Below are 21639 nucleotides of genomic sequence, written 5' to 3'. Positions count from 1 at the left end.
TGACCATAAATGTAAGTTAAGGGTGTATTTCTGAACTCTGCATTCTGCTCCACTGTCCTAAGTCTATCCTTGTGCCTGTACCACACTTTCTTAATTACTGTAGCTTTGTAGTAAAGTTTTGAAATCATGAAGTATGAGTCCGCCAAGATTGTTTTAGCCCTTCTGGGTCTCTTGAATTTCCACATGACTTTTAGGATCATGACACTGAGTTCTGTGAGGAGACTTCACTGCAGCTGTTTTGAAGAATACTCTCAATTCATTCAATTGTTTCTTCATAATTCAGATTAAAAGCTTTTTGGGGCAAGAACACTACAGAGGAGTATAGGTGATTTCTCCTAGTATTACACAGGGTATAATATTGGCACATATTATCAGGTTGTCCGCAGCAGGAGGGGTTGAATTTAAGCAGTAGGTTAAGAAGCTGGCCTCTAGATTATTCCGTTGTAATGGATTTTTTTCCCTTTTATAAGTGGTAGGTAATCTGTGAGATAATACTTGAGAACGTATAAATATCTAATTCTCCAACAATCTTTCACCCAGTGATTTTAGCACTCCAACATGATTCTTGCCTAGGTCAAGGTTGCAAAATGATGATTTTTAAAATGCATAATTTTAGCCAGGCACAGTGGTTCATGCCTATAATCGCAGCACTTTGGGAGGCTGAGGCAGGCAGATCACCTGAGGTCAGGAGCTTGAGACCAGACTGCCCAACATGGTGAAACCCCGCCTCTACTAAAAAAATACAAAAATTACCCGGGTGTGGTGGCGGGCACCTGTGATCCCAGCTACTCGAGAGGCTGAGGCAGGAGAACTGCTTGAACCTGGGAGGCGGAGGTTGCAGTAAGCCGAGATGGGGCCACTGCACTCCGGTCTGGGCAACAGACTCCGTCTCAATAAATAAATAAATATATAAAATGCATTATTTCTTCTGAATTTATTAAGCTGACATTCTCTCTATTTGAGTAACACTTCAGACTCCTGAATCTTTTAATTTAATATATTATAATCTATTAATACGATTATTCTTGCCAGCAGGAGGCCCTGCAAGCCTACTCCTGGGTTTCTTTTTTTGACATACTCCACAGGCCTTTTAACACCTTCTTGCTTTCTAGCACAAGATGCCCCAGGCACAACCTTGTCAAGATCTGTAATCAGCCATTTCTCCAAGGATCCATGTGGGAAACTGTAGTTAGTGTAACTATTGGAAAGGTGTCATTGCTATTTATTTTGTATTTATATTTATAGAAAAAGTGAAAAGGAGAATGAGAGAATTCACACTGCTTGTAGCCCTTCTTCCACAATTAGAACTTCCATTCCCAGTAACATCAATATATTTTATTTTTTGTACCACCTACAATACCTACAAAATAATTTAAGAATTACAACACAGCACCATTACCAACTATAATTGTACCAGATAAATCTCAATAGTTCTTTGCCATTTCTTTTGTTCTTAAAATATGTTCCAATAAAGATATATGGTCAGAAATCTGTTCAAAATTATCAGAATTAAGTCTTTATTCTGGGCAGTTGTGTTATCAACTTTAGACAGATTCCTTTGTTTCTGTTTTTCAACTTTAAAATTTCCTTTTTTCAATTTTGATGCTATTCTGTTTCTGAATATATAAAAACTTGTGTAGTTCAAAATCAAAATTATATAACCAAGCCATATTCAAAGAAATCTAATTCCTATTTTTATGTTGGATACCTCATTCCCACACATCCTCATTCTTCCTTTTTGAGTTGTTTTTCTTTGTCAAAAGAAAGCAAATATGTGTTTATTCTTATTTTCTCTTCTTTCTTGCAAAAAGATATACTATAAACAATTTCCATGTGCCCTCTTCATTGACAATGATTACACAAATCACTCCATGACAGCTCATAATGATTTTTCCCTTTCACTTTAATGGCTGACATAAAGTAACGTTCATAGATGAGGTGAGACTGTGACCAACTGTTTTCGAAGAAAATGGAAGGATGAGAGGCGTATGACCTCCAATGATTATACTGTAGTCCTTCTGGTACAGAAGTATTATTTGTGCTAAATTGAGTCCTACATATAGACTTGTATATAAGGGAAAACACACTATTCACTTGCAACAAATAGACAAACAAAAACTACCTTCAACATCAAATCTAAAACTGAGCTAAACCAAACCAAAACAAATTGGCCAACATTCAAACAACATCCTCATAATATGCACATATACCCCGGTATCTGTCTTTCTTACTTCTCTTTCCATCCCCCATTTTTCCATCTTCTTTGAGGTACAGGTGGCCCCCCAATCCTCTCCACCACTCTTCTCAGATTCTAGAATGGTTGACTACCTAGAATTCTCTAGAAAGTGGCCTACTGAGTTCTTATGAGTCCAGCAGCCAAGATGCACTGATCTCTATGAACACGGGCTTTTTCATATGCTCCACAGCCACCATCTGACCTCATGAAGGGGACTGCACAAGGTGAAAAACACCAACCCTTGGGCAGCGGATTTCAATCTGTGTTACATTTTCTCGTGATCTTCCTCAGACCTTATCAAAGGGCTGAATAAATGTGGCTGATGTATTGGTTTCTCAGTTGCTGATTACTATTTAAAAGCTCTAACAGTACTTAAAAAGTTGCATCTTACACCATGCTTCAATCTCTATGTATCCTTCCCCACTTAATTAAAAAGTACATTGTGGATAGTTCAAGCTGCTACCCAAACATATATTTCTGAAAGCTAAGTCACACTAAACACGAAATCACAGGATCCATGTGAAGCCTTTATCACTCTGAATACTTTACACTATTTCTGACCCTGCTATGTAGAATATGCAAGCTTCCCTTGCGTATAAACAAACGTTTAAAATACATGATGTAATTAAGAGAAGAATAATCCTAGCGACCTCCTTCAGCCGTTGCGAGGATAAAATGAGGAACTGCTGCCCGAGACACTGCTGGGTAGTGTCATCAGTGTTACTGTCAGAGACAGTAACATCCAACCCATTGTGTGACTCTTAAGATTCATTCTCCGGGAAACTCATCAACAACCACAATGCAGCCCTTCCTATATCTCCTCTTTATAAAATTATCAGGGACCAAACTAGAGAAACAATGTGGAACAGTATCCTCCAGGGCCTCCTTCACTTGCAGTGAGACCAGTTGCCTTTCATTCCCGCATCGTGTCCATCCCATGAGGGAGGGTCTGCATATTTGAGAGGCTGGAGGAACATGCTCAGAAGTTTGGCCAGGCCTGGGTTCATCCATGGAAGAGAACAAAGAAGGGGACTGAGCATACTCTAGCAATGACCAGTGGCACGACTAGGAAAGTTCTCTGCCGAGATCACGTCCTCCTGGCAAAAACAAGGGCTCCACAGGGCTTAGGGTAGAGAGCAGAGACTCACAATGAATCATGGGCTGCGGTGAGCCAGACACTCAGTGGTGTCACCTCTGGAGGTTCCGATGACCTCACATCAAGGTGGTGTGCCAATGCAGGAGGAACGCAGGCCCTGAAGGCTGCCCCACCCGACATGGCCACTCAGCTGACCGATGAGACTCCAGCCCAGCCCCTGCTTTGCCCCTTAGACTGTGCAGAGTTTGAGAAGCCCAGCTCCTGCGGGCAAGGCCAGATCTCACAACCAGGGTCCTGGGGACCCGGGCCAGCACGTAGCCTTCTCTCCACCAAAAGCTTGGTCTCTATTTTTACTCCTTGTTCTAACACACCCATGGTTAAAGGATTTCTTAAATGTGTTCTGGAATGCCATGTGGCTCAGCTGAGACCCTGGATTCCATGTCACACTGTCATAGCAGCTGCACTATCAAGCCCAAGCACAAAGGAGGGAGTGTTTCCAGATGGCCCACCCAAGACAGCGGTCCTTTAAATTGACTCTTCGTCATATTGCCCTGGGTACTTTAGCTGGCAAAGAACAAATGAGCATTCTCAATCTATATATACTGTAGCACACTAAATAAAGGGCTGGAGCCGAGGCACAAAAGATCAGGCCATGAAATTCCCTGCAGGAGCCCGTGTCCCACCATTCCACTCTCAGGCTCTTTGGAAAGCTGACTCCTAGGGCCACAAGCAAGTCTTTGTGTGTCAGGAGGGCCCACTGCTGGGGCTTTCAGTGCACACAATAACTCACAGGCTGTGTCCAATTTCAGAACACAACGAAGAGGCAATGACCACACCCACATGGGCCTGGGCTTTCACTCAGGAGTTTGGATCTCATGGAAAAGCACCGTGGAAGATGCCCGGGGGCAGCACCGCTACCGGGATCCACATCCACCCAATAGCCCTAGTAGGGCCTCCAGGGCACTCCTGCAAGCGTCATGTGGTTTCACAGATCCCAAGCAGAAGCAGGGCCAGTGTTACTACCACCACCAGTGAGGAAATGAAAGCCCAGAGAAGCCGTGAGACTTGATGAAGGTCACCAACTGGCTAAATGATGACAGGTGCTCTAATGAGAAGTTTTATTACCTCACTATATTGTTTTACTAAAAAATATTTCCTGTCTGACAGCTGCTTCCCAGATTTACTGCTTAAAGTGAATAATTCCACTCTTCTTAGACATGGAATTTTACATATAGCACCAGAGCAGAGTCAAGGATTCCTTTACTAATTTTCCTTACTCATTTATTATATTATATAAAATATGCACAAGACTTGAACAGGGAATGAGGAAGCCCAGAAGAGCAGAAACTAAACCAGTCCAGTGGAAGTGTCACGTATGTTGTTGCATAGCCTGCATTCCAGAGTAGCAAGACGAGGCTCTGAGCTTCCTAGTGGTCATGGCAAAGATGAGATGCAAAGCCAGATTCAAAGCTCCCACATCTCAAGATAAAAGAAGACAGATCCAGAGAACCAGTGCCCCGCAGCCCTCATGCTGGAGACATGGTGTACAATAGTGAATTACGTCCCTAACAACATGCCGAAAAACAAAAAATGCAAAGATGGTTTTCCAACAGTTGCTTCTCCCCTCAATAAAACCTACATCACACCAAGGCTCCACTCAGTAGAAGTCATTAAATACAGAGACCAAACTGCAGTCAAATATGCCATTCTTCTGGTTTGGCTTGACTGAGGATAAACAATAGCGTATCTAAACAAAGTAGAGGAATAGAACACAGTGGACACATACACTGAACTGTAACGAGCACCACCACGATTTTATAAATCATGGAATTTGGTATATCCAGAATACCATTAAGCAATATGCAAAGGTTCATTCTGCATAAGAAAAGTAGGCTTATATACTTCAATGTTTAGGTTGAATATGCTTTCGTTTGAGACCAAGTTACTTATTCTGGGATTACATATATTTATAGATAAACCTATATATAAATTTATATAATTTTATAAGATGTATACATAAAATATATTTCAGTTAAAATTGTTTTCTAAAAATATTGCTAATATTTGGGATTAATCACACCAAATATGAAAGAATTTATACACTAGAGCCATTTTAATATTTAGTAAAATAATCTGATCTTTAGAAAAATAGACAGATTAACAAAACCACTAAAAGTTCACTCAGATTTTGATGAAATCTTCCCTGTCTATTCCTATAAGACCTGCAATTAGGTGTTGATAATCAATGAGGAAATGTTTTGATTAATGAAATTAAACTTTAAAGCTAAGCTTTAGGACACTGTATATTTGTTGTAACAAAGAAAATGTATTATTTATTTACCTGTAATATAATGTACTTGTTTGCTAATTTTTAAATTACTTTCCTGGAAATAAGATAGCTCTTTTCAAAATATACTTTTTTATAACTAGAAGCAACACTTAGTGAAGACAGTTATAACTGACTACCCTAAATAAATTAAAAGAACAAGCTATTATTTAAAAGTGTATAACTCTTCCATGAATGGTTAAAACCATATACTTTTTTTTAAGAGACAAGTGAACATTTATTTTTGTGCCATTCTTCCTATGTATATTTCAAGTCTTTTTCAAAACAAAGCCCCAGGAATCTCCAGATTCAATTATGTCCCTGGGCTTGGTTGATCGCTGCAGGAGTCTTAGGGAGCCTTGTACAAATGCTAGAGTTACTCATTTACCGACACTAAACCCTAGGACAGATGACACAACAAAGCAGGACTCCTTCCTCCATGGAATGTGCTGATTTCAGACGAGGCGGCCGCCAATGTAGAAAACACTGGAATTTTTCCTTGGAACTGGACTGTGATGACAGGTGCTTGCCATGAATGTAACCTACTGTCTTTGACTCTTCCTTTTCAGTTTTTGAAGATAAAGCAGGAAATAATCTTCTTTGAACATATGTGATAAAAATTCCCCAAAAAAGCAGAAACACATGCTTCTACTGCATTGATAAAAATTTACTGCAGTATGGCACCTAAGAGTAATAACAATAGCAATAAAAAGTAATTTCAAAAAGAGTTAAGATTTCTTCAGCAAAATAAATGATTCATATCTTCAAGACCTTTTTGAAATCAGTTATTAATATTATTCCTTCCCCATTTCCATCTAAATGACCACAGCAATACAGTTTTTAGTTACTCAACATCTTTAAGCTTATAACTCTTAGGCTATGCATAGCCTGATGTCCTAATCAGGCATTCATCGCTCCCGGCAGGTCTCCATCTACTGTCCTCCCAATCTCAAGGTTACCCTTAATAGTAACCCAATCTCGGCCAAGCGCGGTGGCTCATGCCTGTAATCCTAGCACTTTGGGAGGCCCAGGCAGGTGGATCACTTGAGGTCAGGAGTTCAAGACCAGCCTGACCAACATGGTGAAACCCTGTCTCTACTAAAAATACAAAATTAGCCAGGTGCAGTGGCGGTTGCCTGTAATCCCAGCTACTTGGGAGGCTGAGGCAGAAGAATCGCTTGCACCTGGGAGGTGGAGGTTGCAGGGAGCCGATATCACACAACTGCACTCCAGCCTGGGAGACAGAGTGAGACTCCAGCTCAAAAAAAAAAAAAGAGTAACCCAATCTCAAGGTTACTAGTAGGAATACTAGTAACTGCAAAAAGCACTTTTAAATGGCAAGGCATGGCCCATCAAAAGTCAGCCCAAGGGCAGTTTTCAGCCCTGCCTCACCTGGGTCTAGTTCAGCTGGTGGATGAGCTGATTGATGCGTTCACCCCGACAGCCAGGTGGGGCCCATCTCCTTGAGGAAACCTACTCTATTTGTGGTAGCATGATGGGCCACTGAGAGGTGGAAAGGGCGCAAAAACCATGAGATCTCCTGGAAATGCTTCCCCAGGAAGGCAATTTCATGAATGAGGTCTTCCAAGCAAATGACACCAAAACTCCCCCAGTGCTCCTCATCACTGTGTTGTCTGAGAGATGGTCTTATTCTTGACCTTGGCTCGTCCACATTTCAAAATGAGTTCCCAGGCAGACTTCAGATGTGGAAATCCCCAGGTCACATAAGTTTCCACTATACGCAGCATTTTTAGGTTCTGGGGGGTGACTTTTACAAAGACACCACTAAAAATTTTCTTTAGGCGAAGTCTTGCCATGGTTCTCTGCACCAGTAAACTCATGCCATTAATCCTTTCAATGCGTACAATAAAGGCCAGGGAATGTTACCTGGCAATTCCAAGGCATGAGGTTTCACTTCTAGTCGCCTGAGACGCATCTTGTCACGTTTCTGCCACCAGGAATCATATACGAATGATTCCAGTTGTTTAACCTGAGCTCTTTTCCTTTCCTCTGCTCCTTCTTCACCTAAAGTGCCTGCTTTGCCTAGGTGGCTTTGAGGACTTGATAAGCCTTCCTCTTTTCAGAAGATTTTCTGGAACCAAAGGGATTTTTCTTTGCTCTTGCTCCATCATCTTTCTAGAGTTGTAGCTACTGATCATGCACAACTCTACCACATGGGGAAGATGGCGCTCACTCTGTCAAGACCATATACTATTTTTAAAGATCTAAAATAAATTATGAAGTGGCTCTTGTCTATTTCATTTATAGAACAGGATAATATGTAAAGTTTGCATTGAAAATAAAAAAGGAGAAAGATCACATGATTTGTATTCATTCTTTCATTCACTCAAAAGACATTTACTATTTATCTTCCATGGGTCAGTATCTGGGATAGATTCTGAACATCCACAAATGAGGATGACAGGATCCCTCCCTGATGCAAGTCCATCACTGGTAGGAAACAGAGATAAACAAACACACAAGACACCAACGCTTGTGCCATGATAAAAGGCTCATATACAATGCTCATGGAGCAGAGGGCAGTGGCCTGAGGGGACGATTCTGAGGCACTGGTTGAGCTACGTGTTGCAGAATGGGATAAGGACATGTCTAGCAGAAGGAAGAGTCTCTACAGTAGAAGATGGGAAAGGTTGTGGCATGTGTGAAGAACTGGGATTGCAGGTAAGCTGCAGCGGGGGACTGACAGTGTGCAGTAGGGCAGCCATGGAAAGGGTGCAGGGACCAAGCAGCAGAGCCTGGATCTTATCCCAGAGGTGGCAGAAACCCACAGTGGATTCCAGGCAGGGCAATAACAGGGCACTTGCATTTAGCCATGACTTCTCTGGAGGGATAGGGAGGGTAGGCTCAGATCACATCCTGCCTTTCCCCAAAACCTTCTGAGGGCATCTCATGAACTTTATAAACCTCCACACCCCTTCTCCATTGCCTATCTCGCCTGCTTCAACTCCAGCCATTCTCCCCAGAGCCCCACTACTCCTGCCACATTGCCTGCCTTCCTGCTGCTCACACACGCCAAGCTCAGCCCCACCGCAGGAGATGTGCACATGCTGCTGTACACAGTAGATGGCTTACTCCTCTCTTCACTGAGAGGCGTACATGTACAGCAAAACCTCCTCAAAGAAGCTCTCCTGACAGCCCATCCAAAACGGCAGCCCTTGGCTGGGCATGGTGGTACATGCCTGTAAAAAAACTGCAGCCCCTGCAACTCTCTTCCAACTCAGTATCACTTCCTGAAATTATACTTTATTTACTGTCTATCTCCCCCACTACAACATAATGTATCAGAGTTGCAGGGAGACCTCACCTGTCATATTCATGGCTGTGTTCCCAGGGCATAAAATGCTGGTGAGTAGCAGGCTCACAGTAAACATCTGTGCAATGAATGAATGAAGGTGAGACTAGAGTCAAAAGCTACGGCAAAACACAAAACACCAATGGTGATTTCGTCTGAGCTAAGAACACAGCAGTGTGATGAGATGTTTGGTGGAGAGTTGACGCACCAGGGAATGGAGGAATCTGAGGTGATGCCTGACAGGGAGGATGGCTGGCCTATGCACCAAGCCCAGTTGTACAGGCCCTGGAGGTGTCGAAAGAAGGCAGCCTGAGGGGCCAGGTGCGGTGGCTCACGCCTGTAATCCCAGCACTTTCAGAGGCCGAGGTAGGTGGATCACCTGAGGTCAGGAGTTTGAAACCAGCCTTGACCAACATCGTGAAACCCCCTCTCTACAAAAATTAGCTGGGAGTTGTGGCATCTGCTTTACTAGGGAGGCTGAAGCAAGAGAATCACTTGAACCCAGGAGGTGGAGGTTGCAGTGGGCCAAGATCATGCCACTGCACTCCAACCTGGGCAACAAGAGTGAAACTCCGTCTCAAAAAAAAAAAAAAAAGGCAGCCTGAGAAACGCTAAGTTCCAGGTTCTGTGAGGCACCCGCTGGGCAGGCAAGTCCAAAGCTACTCGGGAGAGGGGCTGGGATGGAGCTGGAGAGGGGTGTGCCTGTGCTGATGGTGCAGGAAGAACGCGGCCAGTGGCAGCGCTCCTGCCAGGCTCACCGCACTCACCGCACAGCAGCCCTGGCTGGCTCCGGGCACAGAGCCAAAGTGGAGTCTGACAGTGGCCCAGCCCCAGGAGGCCACATCCTCGAGAACACAAGGCAGAAGAAGAGGTGCAGGAGAGGGGCACACCTGGGAACCCCAATGTCTCAGGCAGGGACAGAGGAGGGGCAGACTCTTCAAAGGAGCCCCAGGAGGTGACAGGAAAGTGAGGAGGGAGCCCCTGGCCAAGAAGGTCAGAAAAGGAAGTTTCCAGAAGAAACCATGTCAGAGTCAGAAGCTAAAGAGAGGAAGTCAGTAAGACTGGACTAACAGTTCCACGGCGAGGTAGCCATGGGAAAGGACTCCTGCGACTCAGGACTGGGTCTGAGACCCTCAGGGAAAATGGCCTGGTTAGGACAGCCGAGCAAGAGCGCACAGGAAGGCTGCACTGTAAAGTCACAACACGCCAAGTCGCCATGCCTGTGAACCAACAGGGCACTGGCAGCGACCTTCGCCATGTAGTCACCATCACATGGACATCTGGGGTAAACAATCAAAGTGATTTACATGACAGATGTGTGTGAAGACATGCCAGTATTAAAGCATGAACCAGGGGCCGGGGAGTTGGTCCCAGGGCAGTCTCAGTGGCTGTGGAGTGAGTGCTGGGATACAAGGATGAAGAGGGCAATAATGAAGAAGTTGTACTCCCCTCACTGCCCACGCCCTACCAGCAACCCCTGGTAGGAGGCAGGGCAGGGCCCCGGGGGCAGCGAGACCCACCTTGCCACGAGCCTGGGAACCGAAACCTGTGGCAGCCCTGGGCTGCATCCGGAAAAAGAAGTCAGTGTCCAGCAGGTAAGCTGGGCAAGGTGAGGCACGGATGAGATTCGTCTCCATGCCAGGATGGGTGGAACTGACATCAGTGGGGCCCTGACGCAGTGTTAGGAGACATGGAGGTGTCGCCAGCCACATTCTCATTACTACAAAGTGGTGGTATGTGGAGTTGGGGAGTTTCCCCCAGCTCACCAGAAGCCCCCCGCAAGCCGAGGGTGGCCCTGGGAGCAGGTCCTACCTCTCAACAGCACCTGTTATCTACACTGCACTGGGGAAAGGTGCAAGCGACACCGTCTAGCCCTAGGCTTCTGTGAGCGAGAGCACACAGGCCAGGAGGCCTGGGGAGGGCCCACGAGGTCTCACACTCACGCACTCCCACATGTGAGAAGGAGGGAGAGAATGGATTGTTTTAAGCAGTAAGATAAATGGTCAGTGGGATATGTTTCACAAATTGCTTTTGGCAGCTTTATGGGGGGTGGATAAGGAAAGCAGGAGGCTGGAGGAAGGAAATCAGAAGAACATTTCAGGAGTCCTGGCAAGTACTGGCAAGGGCCTGGGCTATGAACGAAGACAATAAAACAGAAAAAAAGTTCTTTTTTTTTTCTCACACAGTGGGTAGAGGTCCCCACTTTGGTGAGGAATTATGGAGCCCACACCTGAGTGCTTTTAGTTGAAGCTTTAGTACCTGGGAGGATGAAGAGTTCCCAGGCGTGGCTGTCCAGCTCACTGGTGTCAGCACCAGCAAGTCTGACTGTTAAGTTCAAGGGCTGCCCAGCAAGGCCTGGGAGAGAGAACCAGCCAGACTGGTTTTATTGGATTGTGCTGCCGATAATGACACAATTTTTATGTCATTGAACACTTTCTTGGCAACTACTAAATATTTTGACATGATTCCTATACAAAAACAGTTGACATAAGGAGTATGATCCCCATTTCAAATGAGGACAGGAGATAACTAAAGTTGATGGAATGCTAACCATGAGTTTGGCAGTGTGGTAGGTTCTTAGTGTCCCAACTAGTTTTCATGATAGCTCACAAGGGAGGTGCTGTTATTCCACTTTTACAGAAGATGAAACTGAAACCTAGATTATGTAGCTGTCAAAAGACAACAAAACTAGTGAGGAAGAGAGCCAGGACACCGGCCCAGGTCTATCTGAGCTTGGTCCCCATGAGATGCTTTCTGTGTTCCAATTGCAGTCCCCAAGCCTCAGAACTGCTGGATCAAAACTGCAGGCAAGGAAGGATGGGTGCAAAAGCCCACGTGTCGGGGATCTGTTCCTCACAATGGCAGGGCAGAAGGGGCTCAAACGTTCTTCCTTTAGGGGCCTGGCTGAATAAGCCAGGATGCAGCCACACAGGGCACAGAGAGTGAGGACACCTCTATGTAACAGTTGGATGTTTTACATAATTGCAAAACAAAATATAATTAAAAAGCAACCCCTGGCCAGGCATGGTGTCTCACACCTATAATCCTACCAATTTGGGAAGTCGACACAGGTGGATCATCTGAGGTCAGGAGTTCGAGACCAGCCTGGTCAACATGGCAAAACCCGGTCTCCACTAAAAATACAAAAATTAGCCGGGCTTGGTGGCTCAGGCCTGTAATCCCAGCTACTTGGGAGGCTGAGGAAGGAGAATCGCTTGAACCCGGGAGGTGGAGGTTGTAGTGAGCCAAGATCACGCCACTACACTCCAGCCTGGGTGACAGAGCAAGACTCCATCTCCAAAAAAAAAAAAAAAAAGCAACCCCTAACATTTGAAGAAAAATGAGCAAAATGCTTTTAAATGCACATTGATAACATCAAAACACACCAGCTGAGGTAGAGGGCAAGTGGGGTATACAATGAAACAAAATATACCATGTTGGAGTGTACACCAAATGTTCATTACATTGTTCTCTCTCATACATATGTGCATATGAAATTAGATTTCATATCCATAGGAAATATCCCATTAATGTATGCCATTTTAAACTGTGGGATGGAAGAGGCCTTAGATGTCAAGTGCAGCTTCCTGCTCATCCCAGAATGCCCAGAGGCCTCTGGCCCTCAGTAGGTCCGTCATGCTCATGTTTCCAATGTGAAGGCCTCCTGAAGGGGCATGCGACAGCAGCCCGATGCCCGACAACCAGTGGCAGCACTTCTGATGCCCCACTCAAGAAAGTCTACACAGCAGAACCTCAGGGCATTTCTGACCCCTTTCTGTGTGTGTTCCCAGTCCTTTAACAACCGCGTGCTCATCTGTTTCAGCCTCACTGCTGCTTCACAAGGGTAGTGCCGCATCTGCATCCACACCTGCTTTCAAAGACCTGGGAAAGCAGGTTGGGGTTGGGAGTTAAATAGCTGTGGAGAGGGGAGAACCAGAAGAACTGGGTTCCAGAGAAACCCAGAGCAGGGGCTGTTCCCCAGCCACTGACACCAGCACACCCGGCCACACCCACCAGGCAAACCGCCACCAGGCTTAGGACAGAAGGCTCCCCAGGCTGGATGGGGACGGGCTGCACCTCTACTCTAGCAAGGTCACAGGTCGAGGTGAGGCAGGTTGTTTGCAGCCCTAGGAACAGAACTTATCTCAGTCCAAAGACCCAAAGCACATGTGCACAGAGGACAGTGAAAAGGAGAGCATGCCCCTCAGCCAGGGCCACCTGCAGAACCCCAACCAGGAGAAAGCCCTGGACGACGTGACACCTGAGGTGCCCAGAGGGGAAGAAGGGGTGGGTAGGTGGGCTGGCTTCTCCGGACACCCGTCCCTGCCAGGGCAGCCTGTGCCTGTTCCTCTGCAACCCTCCCTCCCTGCCCCGGCTCTCAGCCTTCTATGACAGGCTCAAAGTCCATGTGGATCAACTGTCCACGTGGACTGGCAGGTGTTTTGCCACATAAAATGTACATCCACTCACATTCTAAAGAAACAGCCATATGCGATTTCCATTACACCTCTGAATTTATAACAAAAGTTACAGCCAGATGTAATCCAGCAAATCGATGTTTCCCTACCATTTTTTTTTCCAACTCACAATTTCTTTCACAGTAATACACAACCTTAAAAGCCCCTTGGGATTAACATAATATTTAATAATATTCATTACACAGAAAGGCAAATTTTGATGTTTTAAGTAATTAGTGACACATGCTGCTAAAACATTTTAATTTTGTAAGAAACAATCACATGTGGGCAAATTAATTACAAAACGATAAATTATCTCATCTTCTGTATGGACACTAAATATATGGTAAAATATAGACTGAAAACTAATTGTATTATAGGCAAAAGCTGCTGTCATTAACTTAATTTCTGACTTTTTAGTTTTGCTTTAAAGATCAACTGATTGCCAGGTGCAGTGGCTCAAGCCCATAATCCCAGCATTTTGGGAGGCCAAGGCAGGTGGATCACCTGAGGTTGGGAGTTTGAGACCATCCTGACCAACATGGAGAAAACCCCATCTCTACTAAAAATACAAAATTAGCTGGGCGTAGTGGCGCATTCCTGTAATCCCAGCTATTCAAGAGGCTGAGGCAGGAGAATCCCTTGAACCCGGGAGGCAGAGGTTGCGGTGAGCCAAGATCGCGCCATTGCACTCCAGCCTGGGCAAAAAGAGCGAGACTCCATCTCAAAACAAAACAAAACAAAAAAAAGATCAACTGATTGTTATTTTAAATGACAAAGTGAGAAATGGCTTTTCTGGATGCTGCTTGCAAGTATTTCTACACAAATAACATGGCATGTGCAAGGGCTGTCCCTGTTTCCCACAAATGGACGGAAGGAAAGGACTGTAGGACACAAGCACCCACACATAGTTTTTTCCACGTTTTTTGAGTGCTATGGACACCTAGACCAAGAAACCTAACATTTTTATTGAGATAACCCAATTCAGGGTTGGGAGGAGTTGCCCTTGGGAGGAGTCCCAAGGCAAATTTGCAAAATGAGTCTCATTTTTATATTCCCTATTAACTTACATTTCGACATCAATGCCCCTCTGCTTCTTAATAACATACGATTACAAATAAAAAGCATATAACATTGTATTATGGTCAGGATTTCCACAGGGCTTTGCGATAAACCCAAAAGGTATCAAAGATACCCCCTCAGTTTTCAGAAATCTCCACTCACCACCACTCTCCCACCTCATAAACACAGAGGCCACACAAAGGCCCATGTTGGAAGAAAAACCTCCAACAAAAATAAGTATCTCATTTACTTTGATTTTTCAGTAAATAAAAATCTGAAACCCTTGTTATTTCTATATTTTTAACAATGCCAAACCTGGTACCCTTTCCTAACCCCCTGCTGTAAAAAACTCTATGAAAGATTTTCCTCTATTCAGGCATGCACTCTGGCCTGAGGAGCGTCAGGCCCTCTGAGGCACACAGATGAGCCAGAACAAAACCAGCGCAGGGCCTGACTCATAGCCACCTGCACTGGTGAGCAGGGGCTCAAGAGAACCTCCACAGCACAGCCCCATCCGCAAAGACTTGAGGCCTCTACTTCCGTTTTCATACATTCATTTATTTGTATTTTATATATATATATATATATATTACTAGTATATTGAGAGTATATTATACACGTTACTAGTATATTGAGAACATTACAGAAATTACACAAAAAAAAGAACTTTTTGTTGTTGTTGTTCGTTTTTGAGAGAGGGTTGCGCTCTGTCACCTAGGCTGGAGTACAGTAGCGCAATCTCGGCTCACTGCAGCCTCCGCCTCCGAGTTTCAAGCAATTCTCGTGCCTCAGCTTCTGAGCAGCTGGGATTACAGGCACCTGCCACCATGCCCAGCTAAGTTTTATATTTTTAGTAGAGGCGGGGTTTCACCATGTTGCCCAGGCTGGTCTCAAATTCCTGACCACAAGTGATCCACCTGCCTCAGCCTCCCAAAGTGCTGGGATTACAGGTGTGAGCCACCACACCTGGCCAAAAAAAGAACTTTGGAAAGAATACAATAAACATTCTCTTCCCAAATTTATTCATTTCCTCCTTATCCCAAATGGATCACAAAGCACACACAGGGGCCTGTACCTCCACTTTGGAGACCACAGCTCCAATACCTTATCAAGTGGAAGATCCCTGCCCTGGTATCTGGTATTGGCGGTAGAGATGAGGACTGGACAGCCTTCCTCCCTCCTGCCCTGCAGGCGCTGTGTCCACTGTGGGTGTCCTCAGTTCCACGTGCTGTCTGGGGCACTGTTCTCGCCCACTCTCAATAAAGAAATCTCTTCCTCAGCACTCCAGGAAGGCAAATATGTAACAAGGAATTTTATTATGAATGAGTGTTACAACAGATCCAGGACTAGAAGAGAGCATGATCACTATTCCCAGTAATTTGTCTAAAAGGAAAATGCAATCAATGCACCCTGCACCATGGTAACCCTCCACCGAGGGAAAAAATCGCCTCTGCCAAAGCTCTGCCCTCTGGACCCTCAAGCTCCTTCACTAACAGCCTCACCATCCACCCACTGGACACTTCTACCCACTGGACACTTAATTCCTCCTCAAAAAGTCTTTCCTACAACCCTTCCTGTAACGCGGATGAATGCTGAGCAGAAGAGTTACTAAGCATTCACTCTGTGCGAGGCAGCGTTAGCTATGTTTAAGAGATGTGATTTTCACAGCCCTGCAAAGCAGGTGGATCATAGAGTAATTCCCTTTTGCAGATGTGGAAATAACACAGGTGTCTTAATCAGGCTCCCTAGCTGGGCGCGGTGGCTCATGCCTGTAACCCCAGCATTTTGGGAGGCCGAGGCAGGTGGATCACAAGGTCGGGAGTTCGAGACCAGCCTGGCCAATATGGTGAAACCTCCGCCTCTACTAAAAATATAAAAATTAGCCAGGCATGGTGGCAGGTTCCTGTAGTCCCAGCTACTCAGGAGGCTGAGGCAGGAGAATCGCTTGAACCCGGGAGGCGGAGGTTGCAGTGAGCCAAGATCGCATCACTGCACTCCAGCCTGGGTGACAGAGTGAGACTCCGTCTCAAAAAAAAAAAAAAAAAAAATTCAGGCTCCCCAGAAGACGCAGCTGGAGCTGGAGCAACTGTGCTAACCCTTCAGCAGGGAGTGCACCCCAGGGAAGTGCGGGTGACGGAGGGAGGCCAGCCAGAAGGTGCCAGCACCCAGCCACCCACTGCAGCAGGCTCTGTATAGCCGCTGTGTCCCCAAGCACTCCTGGGATGGGGAGTGCTTCTGTGTCCAAATTTCAGCCCCCCACCAAGCCTCAGAACTGCTGGATCAAAACTGCAGGGAAGGAAGGATGGGTACAAAAGCCCATGTGTTGGGGATCTTTTCCTCGCAATGGCAGGGCAGAAGTGGCTCAAACATTCTTCCTTTAGGGGCCTGGCTGAATAAGCCAGGATGCAGCCACACAGGGGACAGAAAACTGTACAGCAGTGGGGTCCTAAGTCACATCATGCATCAGTGACCCAGGTAAGAAGGAGATGGGAGGCCAGCACTTGTCACACCGTGCTGCTGGTAAGTGGCACAGGGCCTAGATGCAACTGCCACACAATGTGCCTCACCTCCAGAGTCGGGCACTAGGCAGGTCTGGGTGGCGCATCGGCAGGACGTGGGGGGCAGAGGTGTGCTCAGGAGCGTGGGCTCCATGTCACAACCCTGCCCCTGCTCCGGCCACTGCTCTCCTTGCCCGTGGCTGCTTCCAGGTAAACACACAAGACACACTCAGCTTAAACCAGAGGACAGCAAATGCCACAACCACTTGGTTTCGCCATAACGACCCTCTATTTTATGAAGGCCAGAGTGAGGAGAGGGAAACTGCTTTTTGAGAGGTTCTTTATAGACGCTTTCTATTAGTTTTCTCAGCCTCAATTAGAAAACTGATGTTCACAGTTACACCAATGCTCCCCATCCAAGAATCCCTGGTCAAGAGACAAGAGGTGCTCTGTGTCCCTGACTGAGGACGTGGCAGGAGAAAGCACCAAAGAAAATCCTGAGCCTGCTGGCGGCCATACTGACACAGGGAATAACACCCCCACCTGTGCACAGCTTCTCCTTCCCTCTAGCTGAACTTCATCAAGTCAGCAAGTTAAGAAAATACAGAGGCTCTGAAAAGCTCCCAACGGACATGTTTTCATCTGCAGTCTATTTATATGCCCTGAAATGGACTCAGGTTCTAAAGCACCTGTGTTGCTGCATGAGCATTTTTGCCAGGCATAACCTGTGACAGGACTTGAATCTGGACACCTGTCTGAGCACACAGGGCTTGGCTGGAGCAAAATAAAATGCACCCTTTTAAGAGGGGAATAGAAGATGTTTACTCTAGAAAGATTTCTTTATACGGCCCAAATACAGCAAAACTCAGAGCCAAGACTGGCTCTGAGGTGCTGAATAGTGGTAGTTCCGTTCAAGAAAGATTTCAAAACAAGATCTCCTCCAAAGATGCAAATTCTTGGTTAGAGTCCTGAATTTCCTCAATATGCTCATTCATTCACATATCTATGATGTGCCTACTACGTGCCAGGCACTGTTCTCAGGAGCCTCATGGGGAAGAGAGGGTAAGGGAACACAGGGTGAATTTTGGCAGAAGACAAAAACATCCGGCTTCCTTACACTTAAATAATTTTTAAAAGAGACAATGCTTTTCACTGGATAAACAGATAATGCAAATACAAATATTCCTGGGAGAGACAACATAAATTTAATCACCATCATCAGATGCTACGTTGAGATTGGAGTTTAAAGGCAGAATATTTCTAGAGAAAACAGAGGTGCTAAAAGGGGAAATAATAAATATGGAAACTAAAGTCATGCCAAAAGAATTCTGAAAGACCCAAAGGTCTTTTTTGTCAAAATTGACTTGATGGTAATTTGCTCAATAATTACTATGTGCCTAAAATACATTTAATTATTCGACTTAAAAAAAATCAAAACCAAAAAAAAACACAAGAAATCAGATTTTAGAAATTTGCAAGTATGTATGTTTGTTCCCAGCACATAGTACTGAAATGCTGACTTATTTTTGTTCAATTTAATTATTCCTACACAGACAGTAGGGGGCTCATGAGCTAAGGAGTGCAGACAAGCCAGTCTTCGTTCTCTGCGTCAACCTAAATCCTCTTCAACCTTTAGGGTCTGCACAGGCCCTGCTACTCCCAGGAATGCCTGGGACGGGCCGCCAGGCCTGGTGTATCTCCATGCTGGGGAGTCTGTGCATTGTTTCACCAGCCTCAGTGCGTGTCACCTGTCCATGGCTGCTTTCTCCATATAATGGCAGGGTTGAGTCGTCACCAGAAACACAGGGCCCACAAAGCTGAAAATATCTGCTGACTCCTGACCCACAGGATAAAGCAGGAAAGCTTGTAGAGCACACCATGCTTTCCTGAACCTGAACCTAGACTGGCTCCTGCTCAATGCACCACTTCATTCCATGCTTTCCTGATTGCTTTTTGTAAACCCACTGGCTGGTCCTTGGAGCTGGTGGGCTACTCCTTAGTAAGCCCCAACACTTCTGTTCTCACCAGTTTGGGGATATTCTCACTAGGAGGCAACTGCATTATCCCCAAACTGCTTATGTCAGTCACAGTTAACTGCTTTAATCCCTCTAGTTAATTTTACAGAAGGTAATGGGTGCACAGAGAAAGCGTAGCATGAGTCTCATGAAACCTACATTAAATATTTAAGAAAAACAAAGGTGAGTTGCTTTATAAAATGGGTAAATTGATAAGTTTACTTAGGTGTTGGAAAGGAAACTGAAAAAGACTGAGGAGGGAAAAAATTATCAGTTTCAGGATTCTGCACTCAGATTTTAATCACAATTATTTGCGTGCTCTTAGTTGGCCTTAAAGAAACTGAAACCGGTCGGACACAGCGGTTCACACCTGTAATCCCAACACTTTGGAAGACTGAGGCAGGAGGATCACTTGAGGTCAGGAGTTCCAAGACCAGCCTGGCCAACATGGTGAAACCCCATCTCCACGAAAAATACAAAAATTATGGGCATGGTGGCGTGTGCCTGAAATCCCAGCTACTCGGGAGGCTGAGGCAGGAAAACCGCTTGAAACCAGGAGGCAGAGGCTGCAGTGAGCCAAGATTGTATCACTGCACTCCAGTCTGGGTGACAGAGCAAGACTCTGTCTCAAAATAAATAAATAAATAAATAAACAAACTGAAACAATGAATTCTGGACATGGCCCTCTATCAAAAGATTGCTCAATACATGTAAATGCATACTTTTTAAACATTTAACATTTTAAACTCACTCATTTAACTAAGTGAGCAATCCTCAGTGCCAATCAGGGCACATGGTTTCTACTATTGCAAGCTTCAGTTCCCTCCGCTCCCTGTTGTTTCATGCAAGTACACCCCACTCAAGGTATGATTTTTTTCCAGTAGGCTAGATTTTATCCCCATTTTGCAGATTATAATATTGAGCTTGGGTTTTAATAACTTGGCAAGGTCTCACAACTCATAGTGTATGTTTCATCCCAGGCAGTCCGATTCCAAGAGGCAATCCTCATCAACTACTCTATTATTCTCACTCCAGGGAAGCCAGAACTATAAAACAGTTATAATTAGAAGAATCATCAATATTTATCTCCCTATTTAACACTCCATCATGGGCGATGCAAGAAAAAAATCATTTAAATTTGGAGCTTTAAAAAGGAAAATTCAGACGAGATCAAGGCACGTTCAGGGTGGTATGGCCGTAGACAAAAAGGAAAATTCAGAATATGGGGAACATGCACACTCAGGAAAGAGACTAATCCATGGCTCTTCAAGTTCCAATCTAGATCTGAAAATATCAGTGAAATTGTGCTTGGACCTCTAAAACACTCAAAGAGGCAAAGGATTGCAACAAATTGGACACACAGGGCCTGAGGCATTTCTTCAAATGATGTTTTTCTGGCATTTCCACACCAAAGCCTGTACTTTGGGAGTCTCCCCATGTCTAAATTAAAGCCCAAGACAAGCCAGTGGGCTAAGACATGTAATTCACGATTCTAGGGTCACAATTCTGCTCTTATCTGCAGGTAAAGACAACTTAATAGTACAGAGGTCCAGTCATTTCTTCCCCTCTCTATGTCTGAGTTTTCATCTATGGAACACAATACCAACAACAACAACAACAACAACAACAAAAACATCATTCTCTTCTTAAGGAATAAAAGTCAAATAATAGGGCACTGAAAAGTTACCTCAAAGCCAGGCGCAGTGGCTCACGCTTGTAATCCCAGCACTTTGGGAGGCCAAGGTGGGAGGATCACTTGAGGTCAGGAGTTCAGGATCAGCCTGGCCAACATGGTGAAACCCCATCTCTACGAAAAATACAAACATTAGCCGGGCATGGTGGCACATGCCTGTAATCCCAGCTACTTGGGAGGCTGAGGCTGGAGAATCGCTTGAACCTGGAGTCAGAGGTTGCAGTCAGCTGCGATCATGCAACTGCACTCCAGCCTGGGCAACAGAATAAGACTCCATCTCAAACAGAAAAAAAAAAAAAAAAAAAAAAGAAAAGAAAGTTATCTCAAAATACGAAGCTGCATACTTTGTGAATTTTTAATGTATATTCTAGCTTGTTACAAAGGTATGTGGGGTGAACAGCAGCTACCACTATCTAAAATTCTGCATTTACCAAAAAACAAAAACAAACCCATATCTGCAGTGACATTCCTAAGGAAATCATCATTGACATCAGGGAATGAAGGCTTGAAGCTGACTTACCTTGTGACACCTGCTTCTGCCGTCAGACTGAAAATTTGTCCTCAATAATCAGCTCTTGCCTGTCTGAGTGACTGGACAGCTACATCTGCAGCATATTTATAGCAGCTGGATCTATCTGGCATTTAGAACTCAAGATTCTAAAAATGAATGACAAGTTCTACCACAGAGACAAACTAATTTTACCTATTTGAAAATAGCTAACTTGCCTAAATTGTTCAATAATTAAATACAATTCCCAAAATACTTATACACTTCAGTGTTTTGGGAATGCTAACACCTCATAAAGCCTATTTTAGGTGTTTATATTTTGAAGTGTCATCGAACCGCCGCAGTCCATGTACTCAGTGCTGTTTTCTCTGGTGACACCAACTCCCCCTGTAGCAGTTGGGTCCCCCTCAGCCATCAAATGCGATCTTCCTCAGT

The 21639-nt window shown here is 44.9% G+C and overlaps 1 protein-coding gene and 1 pseudogene across 11 annotated transcripts in view; both read right to left on the bottom strand.

Annotated features, from left to right (window-relative positions):
- Positions 1-21639, bottom strand: part of COBL (cordon-bleu WH2 repeat protein) — a 310332-nt gene that overhangs the window by 245849 nt on the left and 42844 nt on the right. The window lies entirely within an intron of this gene.
- On the bottom strand, positions 6997-7817 carry LOC129489922 (ribosomal protein uL30-like; annotated as a pseudogene).

Source organism: Symphalangus syndactylus, chromosome 9, assembly GCF_028878055.3.
Source record: "Symphalangus syndactylus isolate Jambi chromosome 9, NHGRI_mSymSyn1-v2.1_pri, whole genome shotgun sequence".
NCBI lineage: Eukaryota > Metazoa > Chordata > Mammalia > Primates > Hylobatidae > Symphalangus > Symphalangus syndactylus.
Note: the sequence above shows the minus strand (reverse complement) of the source record. Positions and strands in the feature narration are given on the sequence as shown.